This window comes from Phalacrocorax carbo, chromosome 8 (genome assembly GCF_963921805.1).
Source record: "Phalacrocorax carbo chromosome 8, bPhaCar2.1, whole genome shotgun sequence".
In the NCBI taxonomy this organism is placed as follows: domain Eukaryota; kingdom Metazoa; phylum Chordata; class Aves; order Suliformes; family Phalacrocoracidae; genus Phalacrocorax; species Phalacrocorax carbo.
The window spans coordinates 45,846,244-45,864,135 of record NC_087520.1 but is presented as its reverse complement, the minus strand read 5'-3'; the positions used below and the strand labels follow the sequence as shown (position 1 = coordinate 45,864,135).

At 54.9% G+C, this 17,892-nt stretch overlaps 1 protein-coding gene across 5 annotated transcripts in view; it reads right to left on the bottom strand.

Annotated features, from left to right (window-relative positions):
• The window catches only part of ZFHX3 (zinc finger homeobox 3), a 534,089-nt gene that overhangs the window by 164,401 nt on the left and 351,796 nt on the right, over positions 1 to 17,892 (bottom strand). Inside the window, exon 1 of one of the 5 annotated variants that reach the window (XM_064459847.1) lies at positions 4,539 to 5,110. The exons of 1 other annotated variant lie outside the window; for it this stretch is intronic. The gene's annotated coding sequence lies outside the window, so the exon portion shown is untranslated. Of the gene's footprint in view, positions 1 to 2,251; positions 2,506 to 3,910; positions 4,016 to 4,538; positions 5,111 to 17,892 lie in introns of those variants that run through there. 3 more of the 5 variants (XM_064459843.1, XM_064459846.1, XM_064459845.1) reach the window with 3 other exon arrangements.

Below are 17,892 nucleotides of genomic sequence, written 5' to 3'. Positions count from 1 at the left end.
TGGAATTCATCTATTTCTTCAATCCCTGCCTACACACAAACCCAACCTCAGGAGCAAACAAAAATGCATGAATCGCAGATCAGAGACAAAGCAGGAGGCGGGACGGGCGGCCCTGCTCCCTGCTGCCCTCACCTCACCCCACAGAGCGAGGCGGTTATATTTAGGTACCGCCACGGTCTGCGGTGCCGCGGCCCCCCTCGGGCACGGCGCAGAATGCAGATTTTCCAGACAACAGACCACAACAGCTCCGTCAAAACCATTAGAGGCTGCAGCGCCCAGGCCTGCGCACAGATGTTTCGATTCCCACTCTCCTGCCACGACAGCCCTCGACAGCCCCGTCGCTCCCGCGCTGCCACGCGCTGGGCACCCAGCCCGAATTTGGGCCGGCGAGGGAGGGTGGGAGGGAAGGGCAGCCCCGCTCCCCACTGAGGGAGCTCCTCTCTCACATCTCCCCTTGCTGCCTCCCCCCAGGGCCAGCAGGGCCAGCCTCCCCCAGGGGCTCCCAGAGGGGTGTGGGGGACGCCCCACCGTGAGGAAGCAGAAGCAGCGGTAGGGGACAGCCCCCACGGGGCTGTGCCCCGCTCCAGCCCCAGGGGCCTCTCCCAGGCCAAAGCCCCAGCAGTCAGACGGGCACGGCCCCGCAAGCGGGCGAGGGTCCCGCACGTGGCCGGGCCGGGGGGAGCAGGCGGCACCTGGCTTTGTTCGCGGCCCACCTCTCCTGCGGCCAGACGCGCCCGCCGGCACGTGGTCCCCGAAGCCACACAAAGGCCAAACCTCGGCCGCGCTCCGGTGAAGGGAAGCGGGGAGCCGTGAAACACTCGGCCTCTTCCCAGCCCGTCCCTCCCAAACCGCAGCGATCTCTCCAGCGCAAACACACCTCCAGCTGCGGCACCGAGCCGGGCCGGTGCGCGCACCACCGCCGCCGCCGCCGCCAGCACCTACGAGAAGATGGTTGCTGGAAACTCTCCCACCGCAGATGAGCGAGTCTGACACCGGCGGCGAATCGCTCACGCGAGGGAGTCGAGCCCCAGCAGAGCAGAGTGTGTGAATAAAGTTGAGGTAAAAGCCGGTCGTCATTTGTCAGTTTCTCCATGCAACATTGTTACCAGTATTATTATTATTATTATTATTATTATTACTACTACTGTTGTTATTTTGGAAAGTGGAAGGAAGCGTTAATGGGGAAGCTAACGCAGCCAGCCATATGTCCCTCACTTTGGGATTCAGCGAGCCCCGCTGAAGCCGTTCGACTGCTGGCCAGGCCCGAAGTAAATCTGCTCCTCCGCGCTGCTCCCGGCCTCCAGCACGACACCGACGGGAACCGGGGCGGGGGGTCAAAACAGAGAGATGAAAGAAGGACACGCGCCTCTGCTTTTGTCAAAGCGGCCGCCGCCGGGCCCTGGTTTGACAGCAGCCACGACAAGGCCAGGCGAATGTGCCAGGCGTGCGGGGCCGCCCGCGCCGCCGCCGCCCGCCCGAGCAGCACCTTGGCTCGGTCCTGCGGGAACAAAAGGCAGCGCGGGGCGGGAGGGAGGGTACGGCACGGGGCTCCCGCAGCCGAGGGCCCGCGCCGCTGCGAGCCGCACCGCTGCCGCGTGGGAGAGGGGCCCGAGTGAACTTCCTGCTGCCCACTCCTCCCGAAATGACCGCGCTTAAAATGGAAAGTGGGGGGGGGGGGGGGGAGGAAACACAAATACAGCAAAGCAACCCCTGCGTCCAGCCGCGGAGTTCCTCTCCCCTCTAATATGCCTTTTGTTTGCTTTTGTTTCTGGCCGAAGGCGGCCTGCGGAGCGGGACCCGGGTGGGAGGGCGGCTCGGGAAGCCGGGTCCCCGCACCGAGGCCGGCGCGGGAGGAGAGCCCTCGGCCGGGGGGCAGAGCGGGAGCCCCGGGCCCGGTGCTGCAGGCCGGCAGGGAGCCCGGCATGGCCCTGCTGCCGCCCGCGGGGGCCCGGGACGCCTCGTTCCGCAGCCGCCCCCCACCCGGCCACCCCCCAGCCTCTGCCCGTGCTGCAGCCGAAAAGCCACGCTCGGTCTTGCGCTTAATGCCGGACCAGACAGTGCTCCCTAATGAGGGAGCATTACAATCAGCTTGTAATGCTGAATTTTTAATGCTGCCAAGGGCTCTGTTACATAATAAAGGGGGAAACGGGAGCAGAGCGTGGCTGGCGGGGCGGCCAGCTCCCCCCGGGCCGGCGCAGGTGGCGGCCCCGGCCCACCGGCCACCCCTCGCGCCCCCTGACCCGCCGCTTACCGCCAGCGCCGCGGGACGGGCCGCGCTCGGCACCCATCGGAGCTCCTGCCCTGCCGGGAGGGTTGCACAAACTTTCCTCAAGTGCGTGGACGGGTGATGCCAAAACGCTCGCTCTCCTCTCCGCCAGAGCTCGGCCGGGAAATGGTTTAAAAGCAAAGTTCACGAGCATGTTAACTGCATGCTCTCGTATGTTCCCGCACATACAGGCTGTGCTGCTCCTCTCGGTAATACCCTAAGACTGTAAATCTATAACCACTGCAATGATTTAGTGATTAAAAACATGATAACATATTGTGTAACTGCAAACCACAGAATCCCTGCCAACTCTCCTCCAAGATACAGGAACAAAAATACAGAAAATGTGTTGCTCACAGCAGTCTTCCTAAACTCAACGGAAAGATTTTAATAATAATAATAATAATGAAAAAAAAAAACAACACACACACAACCTAGAGATCAGAAAAAGGCTGGATACAATGCAAGGCTGGGAAAAAAATTAAAAGAGAGTTTTAAATACGATTCTTGCTCTAACAAATTACAATCTAAACATGCCTCTCTTTTTTCTCTTTTTAAGTTTGTCGTAACTGGAATAACTGGTCTTGTGTGATGTCTTGCATATTCAAAGTGCTTTGTAATAGGATACGGAGACCAAACCTTATTTGCCTAAACTCAATGGGTTTTATTTTTTCCCTTCTTCCCCCCCCCCCCCCCCCCCAATTTCTTTTCCTTTTATTTTCCCTCCTCCCCCCCGTTCTCCCCTAACGGGGGGGGGGGGCGGGGGGGGGAAGCAGAAGGAAGAGAGGACTTTAAGCTGTAAGGAAAATACCTGAAAGGGGAAGCTGCAATCTGTAATATGGCGAGGAAAGCCAAATATTATATATGTATTTTTAAAGGCAGCTGTGGGAGTTTTGGCCTCTAAGCAGCCAACTTGACCCCATTCTCTCTATTCTCTTATTTCCCCCGTTGCAGGATTCCTGCACCTTCAGTCGGATTCGAACTCAATGTGACCCTAAGGAGGGAGTCACCGAGCCTCCAGAAAATTGCTCCATATTAAACAGGAGCAAGAAGAGGCGAAAGACAGACAGACGGCCGAGGAAGGGACACGTATATATTACACATCCGCACAAAGTACAAGACATACCCGAGAGCAGCTTCAAGCACAGCTTGAAACAGAAACAGACCTTTCTGGGAATCAAAAACTAATATTTTTTTTTTTTTTTTTAAGAAGAGCGGGGGGGAGATAGTTTAACGATTAAAAAAAAAAAAAAACCACAAAAAACCAAAACCAAACCCCGCAACCCAAATTATAAATAATTCACGCTAAGAAACCTGCGTGTGCGTGCTGCACGCGTTATCTGCCCGGCCGTACGCGTCCCCCACGCAAACACACGCTCTCCTCCGAGGGTTAGTTTCAGGAGAGCACGAACCGCCTTCCCTCCGAGGGCGAGGAGCACAGTTTATTCAGAGGAATCAATAGGAAAGAGCATTTGCAAATATTTAGATAAGCGCCGTGCGATTCAGCATTAAGTAATTAAAAACTGAAACTGAGAAGGGGGGGATCGGCCTACGGTGGCGTTTGCTGCCTTCACCTCTCCCATCCCCCTAGCCGCATTCTTCCCAAAACTGAGCCTGCCCGCGGAAAACAAAAATCGTAATTACTCTGGCTCGCCAGGCCGCTGCGGGGCACCCCGGGCCCGGCCCGGCCGCCGCCGCCGCCGGCGCAGTTTTAGGCACTTCTTCGCCCCTTTGTTTTGCAGCGCGTCACCGGCGCGGAGCGCCCGGGGGCACCGGGGGGCGGGGGGGGGGGGGGGGGGCCCGCCCGGGGAGCGCCCGCGCGCAGCCCCGCGCGGAGCCCCGCATCGCCGCGCGCGGAGCCCCGCATCCCCGCGGGGCCGGGGCCGGGGCCGGGGCCGGGCCCCGCCGATCGATGCCCGCGCCCCGCCGCGCACAAAGCCGGGCAGCGCCGCGCCCGCTCCGCTCCGCGCCCGCTCCGCGCCCCGCGGCCATGGCCGGCGGGCGGGGCGGGGGGGGGGGCGCGGGGAGGGGGGGGCGCTCCGCGGGCGCGCAGCGGCCCCCGCGGCGCCGGCACCTGCGCGTCCCCGGCGGCGGCGGCGGCGGCGGCGGCGGGGCTCCGGGACGGCGAGCGGCACAAAGTTTGCTGGGGGATCCGGGGCGGTGGGTGGGAGCGGGCGGGAGGGGGGGCCGGACCAGCCCCATGCAAAGCAGCCCGGGCGCCCCGAGCAGGAGGAGCCCGAGCGGGGGACAGGGCAGAAAAGTTGCCACTTACGCGGTCGCTGCTCCGGCGGCGGCGGCGGCGGCGCTTTTAATCCCGGGCGGCGGCGCGGGGGCTACAGATCCCATGCAGGCTGCGGCGGCTGCGGCGGCAGGAGCGCGCTCCGCGGAGGGGCCCGGGGCAGCAGCAGCGGGAGCCGGGGGCAGCAGCCGGAGCCGAGCGGGAGCCGCCGCCGCCGCCGCCGCTGCCCAGCAGCAGCATCGTTGTCGGGGAGTTTGCAGCCCCCCGGAGAGAGGGGGCCGCGGGCGGCGGCAGCAGCAGCGGCGGCGGCGGTCGGGTCGGGGCGGAGCGGCGCGGAGCGGCGCGGCGCGGAGCGGAGCGGGCGGCGGGGCTGGCGGTCGCCGGAGCAGGAAGCGCCCGGACTCAGATCTGATGATTGGGAAGAAAAAAAACTCTTTGGATCTTTATTCTGCTAATTAGTTTCCTGCAAAAAATGGCTGATTAGTGCAGTGCGCATGTGCCTCATTACCCAGGCACGACGGGAAGGGCTAATTAGCCACCTTCTGGATCAATAAGATTCAGCCCAGGCGGCGGGGGAGGGAGCGAGCGAGCAGGAGCGGGCGGGGGGAGCGCGGCGGCGGCGGCGGCGCCGCACCGAAACTTGGGGCAAGCGGCCGGCCCCCAGCCCGCGGCGGGGGGGCTCGGCTCCGCGCCGCTCCGCGCCCTGCCGCGCAGCGCCGCGCCGCCAGGGTGGGAGGGAGGGAGCGAGGGAGGGGGCGGGCCGGCTCCGCGCCGCCCGGCTCGGCTCCGCGCCGCACCGCACCGCTGCGCACCGCTCGGCGGCGGCGGGGCGCTCCGCGGGGCCACCTGCCCCCGCGCCCCGGGCGGGGCCGCGCCGCCCCGCGCAGGGCAGGGCCGGCCCGGGCCGACCCCCGCCGCCGCCGCCGAAGTTTCCCCGGGAGGAGCCGGGAAAGTTGCGGCCGGCAGCGAGCGCAACTTTGTGCCGCCCGGGCGCGGGGCGGGCCGCGGGCGCGGAGCGCGGCGGAGCGGCCCCGCGGCGCAGCATCCCCGCGGCGGCGGCCCCGCAGCCCCCCGCGCTCCCGTGCAAACTTTGCGGCCACCTTTCCGCGCGGGACAGCGGATCAATGCGGCCGCGCCGGCAGCCGGGCTACAGGTTTCACCAGCCATCGCTGGCAACAGCTTTGTCATTTTCTAAAAATAAGAAGCTAAAAGTTATTGTAGAAGAAGGGGCTTTTTTTGTCCCCTGCACAATATGCCTTTTGTGAGTTTAATGCCATTCCGGGGCTCTCTATAGCCCCGGACAATGGGGAACTCCAGGAGGCGGCTGTGCCTCTGCCTTTTTTCTTTCTTGCTTTCTCTTTTCTCCCCCCACCCCCTCCTCTTTTTCCCCCCCCCCCCCCCCTTTTTTTTTTTTTTCTTTTTTAGGAAAGGATGCAACATTCCTCCAGTCCCAACAGAACCTCTGGTTTGATTAAATAAATATTTCTCTAGCCTTACGGTAACATTTTTCACTTTCTGTTCGGGTCCATCTGCGATTATTATTCAAAATTTTTGTTTCCAGCAGCTCTTCCCTCCCTGTTCCAGCCCTGCCGAAAAACGTAGATGATCGCTGGGAATGTGGCATTTGAATTTTAGGAGAAGGTGAACCAGTAAAGAGCCTCTATCCAGGCTTCAGGAATATGTTTTCTTCATCTTTCTGTAAGAGATTATTTTATTACTGGCAGAAATGCAGCTGAATTAAATCATCTCTCTTGAAAATCTAAAGAAGCTTTTCAAATTGCTTTTTTTTTTTCTTTTTTCTTTTTTTTTTAAATTATTTTTAATAGTAAGCCAAATAATTAACTTCCTGGTTTGTTTCATAGCAATGAACAAGGAATGCAGTTGCGGTCAGTTTTTCCATTTGGGAGAAGCTTAATGTAGATGTATTTTATACTGAAAGGTAATAAACTGCATGTTTGTTAGTATTTTTAATGAAATGTATCAAGCTTTCCATATTTCTTTACGTGGGGGTAGTCATTTGAAATGTTGACAAGTCCCTTTAGTGGGATGGGGGGATGAAAGAGGAGGACGGATTATTAGAAATGTGAAGAAGGGCTGTACTAGTTGATACAGTACTGGAGGTGTCTGGCATTTGGGAGATACTCACAGGTTTTAAGAATCAAGGTTTAATATGTGCCATGGTTATTTGAATATTATAAATGCAGCACTGGTGTGTCCTGTTACGATGCGCATGCTGTGTAGGAGTTCTTACGGTTTGTTAAATGGATAGACTCTGGTGCGTTACCAGTTTGCCTTTAAAAGCTGCCCTTAAAAATTCGTCAGTCCTTGCTCAAAATATGTTTGTCTAGCTCTGGAAGAATAATTGTTAACATTACTTGCCCTTCCCCCCCCCCCCCCCCCAAAAAAAAAAAAGGCAAACCAACCCCAAACCTAAGAAAATCAGCACCAAGCAGAAAAAGAAAGAAAAAAAAAAAAAACCAAACCCCAGACCAGCAAGCCCTGGGGCAGGCAGGATTTTTCAGGGCAGCTTGGTGCGCTATCTGTAAAGGTGCATGTAATTTGTAATTGTTGTTCTTGCTGAATATGAAACAAACGTGTTTGGATGGTGAAGTTGAGGCGAGAATAAAGTAACCCTTGTCTTTTAGTACTTGGTTTAACTCAGAAGAGGTGCATATTTTCACCAGAGGCTGTAGATCCGGTGGACCGGTCTGAGAATGGGTGCTGCCTATGTACACACTTTTTGGAGAGCAAAGAAAAAGTAAACATTGCGGAGAAGGTGGCAAGCAAATCTAGTAACTCTGTCGATACTCCAGGCACAGGCACCTTCGCAGGAACATGTGCAAACGCAGGGTCTGGTAGCCATGTACGTTTCCTTTGCATTTGCATCGCGAATTCTAGTTTTGTGTTGCTGTCCTCTAATTTCCCATGACAACATATGGATTCCATAAATGCAAACATGCCGGAGTGCATCTGTCTGGGTAGTTAACACAAACCAAACATCCCCCTTTTCGGCGATTCTGCTGTTCCTCCGGCCGTGCTGCGCTGTGCCCTCCTGCGACAGCCTCTCGCTGCTCCTGCATTCTTGTCCTTTCATGCTCCCGGGGTGATCCCGAGTGCCCCGAAAGGGAGGAGGGCAGCGGGTGCCGGGGTCAGAGGCGCCGGGACCGCGGCCGCGCCCGGGAGCGGAGGGGTTAAGCGGGCAGAGGGGAGCGCGCCCTGCGGCCCCCCACCCTCCTGGGAGCTGGGTCCAGCCCAGGCTCTGCGCTGGGGTCAAGTCCTAGGACACCTTCCCTCCCCTCCTGGCAAGGGCAGGGGACGAGGCCGCGAAGGGACGCGGCCGGCTGAGCGGATGGCAGAGGTCTGCCCCTCGTCCTGAACGCAGCTGCCCAGGGGCTGGGGAATGGGAGAGTTCCCGTTTCCACCAGGGTGCAAAAGTGGGTGGTGAGGGGGGGTGCGTGTCTGGAGAGAAGGGAACGGGCAAGTGACGGCTGCAGGACCAGCCAGATAAACCACTGTGCAAACACCAAATCCAAGGAATTAAGGAATAATTTGTACAGTAATAGTTAGGTGCGATTACATATACGTGCACGCGTTTCTCTTCTAGAAAATTTACTTCCATTAAGATTTCTTTGTTCTAGGCAAAAAGGCAATCCAGTTGCTAAAATATAAGGAGGGACTACCCTTGCTTTAATTAGAAATCTCGATACAGCCTCATCTGTAATACTACGGGTGCCTCTTGCTTCTATATATGTATCTCCACACGTGCATAGATAGGATTTTTGGTTCAAATAGCTTTTAATGTGCTTAGTAGAAAGAAGCTCTCGGTATCAGATCTGCAGGGAAAATAAGACTGATTTTTCCCATAGGAAACTTGTTAAAGATGCAGTTGAATTATTAGATTAACCCTATTTTTTTTTTCTCGCAGCACATCTGATATATTTGCATAGAATCATATAGTTTCATTTAGATGTTATTTTGAACAGATGGAACTAATACTGGTGCTTTAAAGGAAAGTTATTATTTGTAAAAATGTATACAGATTAAGAGGAACAACTTTGAAGCAAAATGTTTTTCTGAGACAGCGCATATGGCTTTCTGGACATAACTTTTAGAAAAGATGGTTGTTATCTTTGACATGTAAAACAGGGATTTTTCAGGGAGACCGAGTCCTTCTGTAGAAATACAACTCAGCTGCCGAGCGGCTTGGGAGCGGCTCTGTCCTGAGGCAGGAGTGGGCCAGATTTGCTATGGCTGCAGTGAAAGCAGTTGACTATGGTCAATTTTTAGGGACCCACGACCATATCGTGTTGCTCCGGCACCAGGCTGGCTGCATGCTGCCTCCCTCCACCTGGCCCCGGGGGGGAGCTGGGCTAAAGCTCGGAGGTGGACGAGGCTGACTGGACCTGAGGGACTGGTGTATGGGTAGAGGAAGAAAAAAGTTCCAGGGTATCTTTTAAAATTCAGGCTTTAAAAATTACTGGGGGGTGGAAATCCCACTTAGAAAAAAAAAAAAAAACCAAACCTCCATAATATCATCCTCTTATGTAGCTTTGTGCTTCTTGAAATATGTCTGAAGAATTAGAACAAAGCGTAGAAGGCCGGAGTCCTTGAAGGAGCTCCAGATGATAAAGTCTGCCATTCATTTCAAACACAGCGTGCATTGTGAAAACACAGGTCAATTTGAAGGCATTTGTCAGATTTCCAGTTCCCTCTACTCCTTTGCAATGGAAATTTGCAATCAAATCCCTGTACGAGAGTTGGGATGGCTGGCTTTATCAGTTTTTATTACTTTATACTCACAGCATTGTCCAGGTAAGCCATCTTTTCATTTAGGAAGTTTGTCTGCATGAAGTTGCATACAAGAAGGGAGAAGGCTGACGTGAATTAGACTGGAGCAGATGCATTTATTTAGGGGTTTGGAAAGGGGGGAAAGGGCAGGCATCAGCAGCGACTGATTGCAAAGGGCTGTCTAAGCTGCAGAAGCGATCTGATACCATTTAAAGACGCCCAGCAAGAGGCATGGAAAGGGATATTCCAACAGCAGCGTGTTCATTGTTGGGATGCAGAAATGCAGCAGGGCTTAGGCAGAGAGGGCTGGAGAGACGCACTGCTGAGCAATTCTAGCCAGATAACCTGAATTTCTTCTGGAGGCACATACGCGTTGTTTAATGGGCAGGGGGCTGCCTCCTTCATTGCTGAGAGATGTGTGGGTATGCTCGAGGGGGGTGTGTGTATTTTCCTAGAAGAAATGCATTCTGCAGGATTTGGGAGAGCTTTGGGCTGGGGGGGATATCATCTTCTTTTGTCTTCAGTGTATTTCTGGGGTTTTACCCAATTATTAAAAGAAATCTGTCCATCCATTTTGTAATCACTGGACTTACTGTAGCCACTGGGAGTGATGGGGCAGCGGCGGGCTATGCCAGCCATCTCCAAACCTCTGGCTACGTCGCTGTAACCAGGCTGAGTAAATGCCTCTCAAGCCAACTAGCGGATTTTTAACATGAATTTGCTTTTTTTGCAGGCCTTAACACAAGATGAGTAGATGTGTTTGTGATGGAAATAAACACTTGGAATACATCTATATGTTCCCTTGCTTTTTTAGAGAAATGAAGAAAAAAGTCTTGGCATTTAATTAGGACTCACTAACCTGATAAATATTGAACATCGTTTCTTTGCGAGCTGTTCTGTGTGCTCAGAGTACTCTATGGATATATTCCACAATTGCACTTGTTTAATGCCTATATCACCTACATCATGCCTATTGTATTTGTTGTCATCAATGTCACATTTTAATTAAACAATTAAATCACTGTCACAGTAATTTCCCTAGAAAACTATTTTAAATGAAAAATCCCACAATAAATGTTTGGGAACCATCTTAAAAGGGAAAAAGAGGGAAATAAGTTACAAAATAAAATTACAGTTCCTATAGAATTAGAAAGAAGAAAAAAAAAATTGCGTAGAGCACCAAGAAGAATTCTGGTTTACAGGGTAGCTTCTACAGAAATGCAGAGCGTGTCGCTACAGTGACTAGAACAACCTGTCTTGTCTTGGGGCTAGTCGGGGTCTTCAGGCTGGGCCAGAGGCGGAGGGAGCCTGGCCCAGGGCCCATGCAGCACTGTAGTCGTCCCCCACTATGGGCCAGGGACAAGTGACGGCACTGCAAATCTTTCAGCGCAAGTCAGGTACCAAACACTCCTCGGAAAATAGTCCATCCACCCTCTTCCCCTCCAAATTATTTCAGAATTAAGAGGCCGATTTGCAGAAAAGCCTGCATCAAATTATTCAGTACGTTAGGCACCAATACCAGCTGTACTTACTATATAGTTACCATGTACTCAAAGCCTAAGTAGTAAGCAGTGAGAAATCTGATCTGGCATAGCATCTTTGCTGCAGTTAATCAAAGGGTTCATCTTTACCTCTTTATAAATCTATGCTCTTATTCCTCTAAAACCTGTACTACTTTGCATGGAAAAATCACAAATACAAGATGCAAAATTCATCAGACAAGATATCTGAAAGAATCATGCTCTCAAACGTACATTCCGGATATTACCTGTGTTTAACATAAGCACATTTGACATTTGCAGCACAGCCTCCGATGCGAGGCATGCTTATTGAGATTCGGATTCCAGCCTGCGATTTCAGCCGGCGATGTACCCTGCAGCTAACCCCAACCCTCCCCTATTAGCCGGCATAGCCGCTTTGATTTGTGCCCTGGGAGGGCTGGGACAGGGAGCCGAGCGCCGGGGAGCCGCGGCGATGGCTGGGGGGGTGCGCTCCTCCCTCTGCGCCCCAGCAGGCGCCCGGCCCAGCCCTGCGCCCAGCTGGGGGCCAGCGGACGGGGGGCACGGCCGGGCCGAGGGGGTGCCTCCCACCCCAGCACCCAGCTGGGGGCGGGAATCCCGGGCAGTATTTCTTTTATGTCCGTGCTGCGTTTTTATTGGAATGCAGCTTTGCAGATTGGGTTGTGCCTGGGATGCGTGTGGTTTCTATCAGCCCTGAAGTGTTTTACAGCTGGAGATGATTTGGGGGGGGCACATCTAGCCTGTCCATTTGCAGCCAGGTCTGATGTTTGTCTGCTGCTGTCTCTCCTATTTTTTTCTACGTTGCCTCCATCAAAAGGTGAGATTAGCACTTGGGCGGGGGGAGGGGGCAATGACGAGGACGACGACACCAGGCCCATCCCTTCCTCCTCCTCATTTTAGTTTGCTCCTTGCAAAAGCAATTCGCCAGTGGATCCTCTTTCTTCCTGTGGCCAAAACAAGCCAGCAGGAATGGCAGAGATACCTGGTGCCGGCCATTCCTGAGCTGGGCAGCCCGAGGCCCTGAAGACGGGCCCGCCGTGGGTAGCTGGTGCGGGGGGAGCCCCTGCCTTGGCCAGCTGGCTCCACCTGTGAGTCTGGGGCGCAAGACCTTTACCTTGAATTCAGCCAGCGAACACTAGGCTGGCAAAGCACGCCCTTTATCGGGCCTTATCTGCGGCAGAGCCTCCACCGGCCACCTCTGCAGCTGCCAGGACAGGGCAGACGCTCCCTCGGACCCACCCAGGGCCAGCCTGGCTTTGTCAAGTGAGGCACTCCCAATAAAAGTAACTTTGCTGAGCATATGCAGACAGAAACACATATTTTTATACTCGGTTAAGGAAAGGGGAAAACTGATGAGGTTGCACAGAACCCTCCTCCAGGCAGGAGAGTCTGTGCTGGAGGAAAGTATTGCTCATAATGACACTTAAGCCCAGACACTTGAATGCTAAAGGTTAAACTTACATTCTTCAAGAAAGGGCTCCTTGCCAGCTTGAACTGTGTTGTGTGTTCACTATTGCCTCCTCCTCCTCTTCATCCACTCTCAATCCACTTTTGGCATTTGTTGAAATAACTGAGGTTGTGGGGTGGTTTTTTTTTTCCCTCCCCTAATGTATGTTCTCTGTGCCAGTCCTCAGCCTTATGTCTGTCACAGGGTTAAAAAAAAAAATATCAGTCTAATGCCAGTACAAAAGTGAAGATTTTTTTTTTCTTAGCTGAAAACTACTCTAGCTTCAATCCAGAAAATACCAACCTAAGCACATTTTCTCTACTCCAATGACACAGGCCATAGAAGGCCACCCTCTCATTCCTGTCCTTAGCTGAATAACCAGAACGTATATTCTGACAATAAGGCTAGAAAGTTACTATGGCATTAAAACACAGACTGAAAGCCCAATATAAATACAGTAAGCAATAGGGTGGAGAAATAACTTTTGGAGACAATCACCACCAGGGCTGGGGATGAAACTGGTAGCAATGCTTCCAAATGTTCACGCCAAGGAAGGCAAAACAAGGAAGTGCCCACCCAGGAGCAGCACTTTAAGATGAATTTCAGCATAATACGCAGAAACAGACGCGCTGTTCGGATGCTGCATTTAGATCTTAATGATCAAAGAGCACCTTCTCCGTATACTTTCATGCTTCTCCCCAGAGATAGTTGCCATTAAAAAAAGAATAGAAATAACATTACAGTTGTGCACGGCTTCTAAAGCAGCCCTTTTTACACAGCGTCACGTAGGCTTTCCGCGGAGAATCAAGTCTCAGGTGAAAGCAAGAAACAAGGATCCCTATGTCTCAGCAGCACAGGTAGAGAAGACCCAGACTGGAAGGCTGGATCAAACACTTTGAGGAAGAGCATGGAAAAGAGACAGAGTGAGCTTCAGAAGTCAAATGCAATTTTTATTTGGGTTCAGAGATGATAAAAGGCTAGTGATGTTCATTTTTCCTACTTCCTGCAGCAAGGGAACGGGGGGTTGCGGTGCTCCGCATCCCTTTAAACAACAGCTCGCTGCAGTGTATTTCTTGGCACAGCCCTAATTGTATCTCCTGGTCCCAGTGGAAGTTCACACTTTTTAATATCTCTTATTGCTTCTGCAACTGCTGCCACTAGTCAGCAATCACAAACAGGAAGCCGTGACTCAGCAGAGCCATAACCTGCGGGCCCACAGCGGCCGGAGGAGAGGGAAGATCCTGCAAAACACCCGCGAAGGGCCCGCGGCGGCCAGGCACCACTCTGGGCCGCGTTGCGCGACTGGTGGACGGTCTGACCCGTGAAGGTATCGGCAGACACGGTTCCTAATTCACCACTTCAGCTTACACCAGCCCCGGGAGATAAGGGCCCTGGTGCTGCTCCAGGCCTGAGCTCAGTGGGAGAGGTTTCCTGAAGCTGGTCCCCCAAGCATGGGGCTGTCATGGCAGGGCGAGAGAGGACAGGGACACCGGGACCAGCCCCAGGTTTGGTTGCCCATCTGTGCGCCAAAAAACAGTTGGTTTTTTTTTCCCCGTTAGAGAGATTCACAGCAGAGGAGGCAGCCGGCGACCCCTCAGCCGGGAGACACCAGCGTGACCCCGTTTTCACATCAGCGGCGCCCAGGGCTTGGCCGCACCATGTCTCACGTAGCACGGGGAGCAGATGATCTATTCCGAGCCTGGTTTCGTCTGTTTTCTAACTGTATTTAGCAGCGAGTTTACTCCAGACTGAGCCTGCGTGAGTAAGTGTGTATGTAAGGGCTGAGGATTGGCTGCGGCAGGCAGAGGGTTTGCTGAAAGGCTTGTTAAGGAAGCACTACTGACCATGCAATCCAATTACATAATGCTTCAAAAAATAACCGTGCTGGGAGTCGTGTCTGGGCAGTGCGTTTCGGCAACAGAAAGAGGTATCAAATGTCTGTCTTCCAACCCAAAGGCTGATAGTATATTTGTGCCACAATCTGACACTGCGCCTCGGCCGTAAACTGCTCTAAAGAGGAAACTTGCTTCCAGGGGAAATGTCTGCTGTTCCCTTTCAAGGCAGTGCTGCACCCTGCAGACCAACGTTATTTGAGTCCTTGTAAAATTACCACTAATCTCTGCACTCAGGATGCCTTGCATTTTATGGGTACTTGCTATGACAGCAGCTTTGTTTTCTGGGGTAAAGGAAAGTGCTGAGCAGGGAGAAGCAGGCACCTGGCCATCAGCCGTGGCTATGGGGGTGTTTTCCCCAGCTTTCTATCCTTGCAGTTTCTCTCTGCCGCTCCAGGAAGGACAGACGTACAGATGATACACAGTTATCATACTATCACGCCTGGAAAATGCCTGAAAAAATACCCTGTTCTGCCTGGAAAAAAATATGGTCCCTGTCCCAGGCACGAGCCTACAGTGTTGTGCATGTCCTCCTCTGAGATCAATGACGAGGGAGGGGACTGGAGGACCAGACTCCCAGCCGGAGCGGGCAGCTCAGTCCACACGTTAAGTTTGGGATGACTGGGGATTTAGAAAACCCCGTCTCCAAGCAGTGCAGGTAGTTTTTATCATAGTTACTAATTTAACTGCTAGGCTGCTCTGAAAAGCATCACAGAAAAGGCACATTTCTAGTGAATGAGGAAAGAGCAAACTAAGAACAGTCTTGGCACGTTGCAGAGCTTTCTGTACCTGAACTTGTGTTGTTTAGCTGCTGGGAACGCTTCACACGAAGTAAGCCAGCTTGTACGCTTGCAACAAACGCCTGGATTTTAACCTGTTCCCGGCCCGGGGAGCAGCAGAGCTGCCCGGCTCAGCCGGCCTGGCTGGCAGCTGGGGCCCCTCCACCAGAGGAGAGGAGGGGACCCCTCGGCGCCTCCCGCCCAGGGCTCTCACCGGCCTCACCTGGGCTCTTCCAGCAAGGGAGGGGGTGAAGCAGGTCTGCTGCAACCACCGCCTGGAAAATCGACAAAGGCTACCTCCTTTGATCTGCCAGCGCTGCCTTCCAGAGCGGGCACTGTGCTTTAAAGCTGTGACACAGGAGAGACGTGGGTTCGCTTCTCTCCTCTGCGTTCACCATCTCTGCCCCCAGTGCCCCGCTGAAGGCAGGGAAAGCCGCCTGCGAGGAGGGCAGCGGGGAGGAAAGGGTGAAGGCAGAGCTCCTCCAGCCCGGCTGCACGCTCCATCCGCTGCCTTCCTCCCATCTATTTCTAGACTGTTTACCTGGCAAGCGCACATGACCAATCCAGAAGGAAACGCTGACATCACCCGCCGCCGTGCCCCCTCCCCGCTGCCCGCCACGCTCGCTGCTCGGCCCCTCTCCCCCGCCGCCCTCGTCCCTCTGCCCGGCCAGCCCACGCCTGCAGAGCCTTTCCCGCGCGCCGCGGGGCTGCCGCCGCCGCCGTAGCGCTGCTGCTTCCTGAGGCAGCTCACAGACATGGTGTCCTGTCCACCGCAACAATGCGGCCTGGCACGCCGCTTCCCTCCGCGCCCCGCGGCCTGACGGCGGCCGCCGCGCCGGCACAGACGCAACCCGCGCTCGACCCCGCGCCGACGGCCAGCAACCGCGCTGCCGACGGCGGGTGAAGCACACGTCTTTTCACGCCAGCGTGTCATTTGTCTGGTGCGACAGCCTTTAAACGTACGGTTGCTTTTGCTTCCCAGCCAAAGCAGCTTCCCAACCCCCTTTACACCTACGACTCAAGCCCTCTCGGCCCACGGCACTGGACAAACTTCGCTGCTGTAGAGCAGCCGCCTCCCCACCCACCTCACTGCCACGTCGCGTCTGTGTGCCGGAGAGCGGAGCCAGGCAAACCGCGCTGCCGGTTCCTCGCCTCCTTCGCTCTCCTCCCCAGGGCCGCTCCCGGGTGCCGTTGGTGCGGGGAGTCCGGCCGGCTGCATCAGCCTCTCCGGGCGGGCCCGGGGGAGCCGGCAGCCCCCGGAGACGGTTTGGGCCGCAGCCGGCGGCACAGGTGCTCGCTCCTCCAGGGGTTATTTATCCCGGGAAGCCCGCAGCGGAGCTCCGGACTCGAGCTGCTCTGTGGAAGCTTTCTTGGTGCATTTGGGCAGGGAGCCAAAGTATGCAGTTTAAAGGAAATGTTTAATAAAGACACAGGAGCCTCAAACTGTTTATTTTTCCTTGCAGAAAGGTGGAGAGACGATGTCCCTGGAAACTGGCTGCTGGGCCAGGCGCAGGCCAGGAGGCCGGAGGCCGAGCCGGGGCGCGGGCTGAGCACGGCCGCCCGCCTCTCCCTCCCCTCACAGCTCTGGCCCGCGGGGTCATAAACCGTGGGGGGAAAAGGCAGCCTATTAGTAACTCTATTAAGTCTCCATTAGTTAGGTGTGAACTCATTACCCTAATATACTTGGAGGTAGGATTCCACTTGCAGGACATTAGCACTGTAATAAGCACGTTTACCACCGGAGCTGGACGGAGCGAGGGAGAGGAGCCCCTTGACGCCTGGAGGAGGCCCGCAGCCTCCGCAGCGAGACCGCGCAGAGGCCCTGCCCGCCCGCTCTCGCCCTGGGGTGCCTGCGCTCCCCCTGCACGGGGGTCCCCGTCCCCCACAGCCGCCCTGTGACCAGCCCCCTGCGGCCCCCCTCAAGACCCTCTCTTCCTGCGGTAGCGACATGGGAGTCACTGGAAAACACTCTGCCCCTCTGTTCATCCCATGAGTGGCCGTCCACAGGGAGCAACGTGTGCTGGACATGGCCGCGGACGTGTGGGATGGGCAAAATGGGCAGAAGAGGGGATCAGGGTGCGGAGGGTGCACAGCAAAAGCCATCGGGATCTTGGGGCGTGTAACCAAAAGGAGAAGGATAACCCGGCGTGGCATGCCGCGGCCCGGCCGCTCGCGGTTTGCTGCTGTGCTGCTCTCCTGCCTTTGCCTGACTTGGCGTTTCCCATGTGTTTGTGCTTTGTGACAGGAACTGTCTTCCGTTGTCTGCAAAGCTGTGCACGCTGTGAGGAAGCCGCAGCGAACGAAGTAATGAGCGTATAGGAAATCAATTAATTAATAATAGATAGGATGCAGGAGCAGGGCTTGAACTGGGTTTGCCGAGTTAGCACAATAAAAATATGATCGTTTGTAGAAATCGGTGTATTTCTCTGTGCCTCTTCAGTCAGCTTTAGCACGCCAGTGCGAGCTGCCCGAGCAAGGGCTGCACCTCTGCGGCTGGAGACTCTCCAGCGCCCTGTAGGCCTGCTGGCCTCACGGCTGCTGGGTGCCCCGTCTGTCCCCGTGTTGTTTTAATCAAAATATTGGTGAACAATGGTCTTGCTGTATTTTAAATGTGAAAGATTTTGTGTTTGAGGGAAGGAAGTTGCAACCAAAATAAAGAGGATACAGGAGCACAGAATGCTGCCTTTCAGAGACGGCAAAAAAGGAACCTGAAGCATACGGCCAGCAAGCAAAGCCCTCCCTTGCCCTCTGCCAAAGCCCCTCTCAAACATGTACTGTTTGCCCTGCAGAAGACAAAGACTCTGCCCCATCTCCTCTGTACCCTTAGTCATACTTCGAGGCTGCACAAAAAGCACAGTCCACACAGAACTCTTCACAAAACTAATTTTGAAGCCCATTTGTTCCTAAATAGGGCTAAACTGTACATGATCCCTGAAAAAACACTGTCCAAAAGCACAGAAG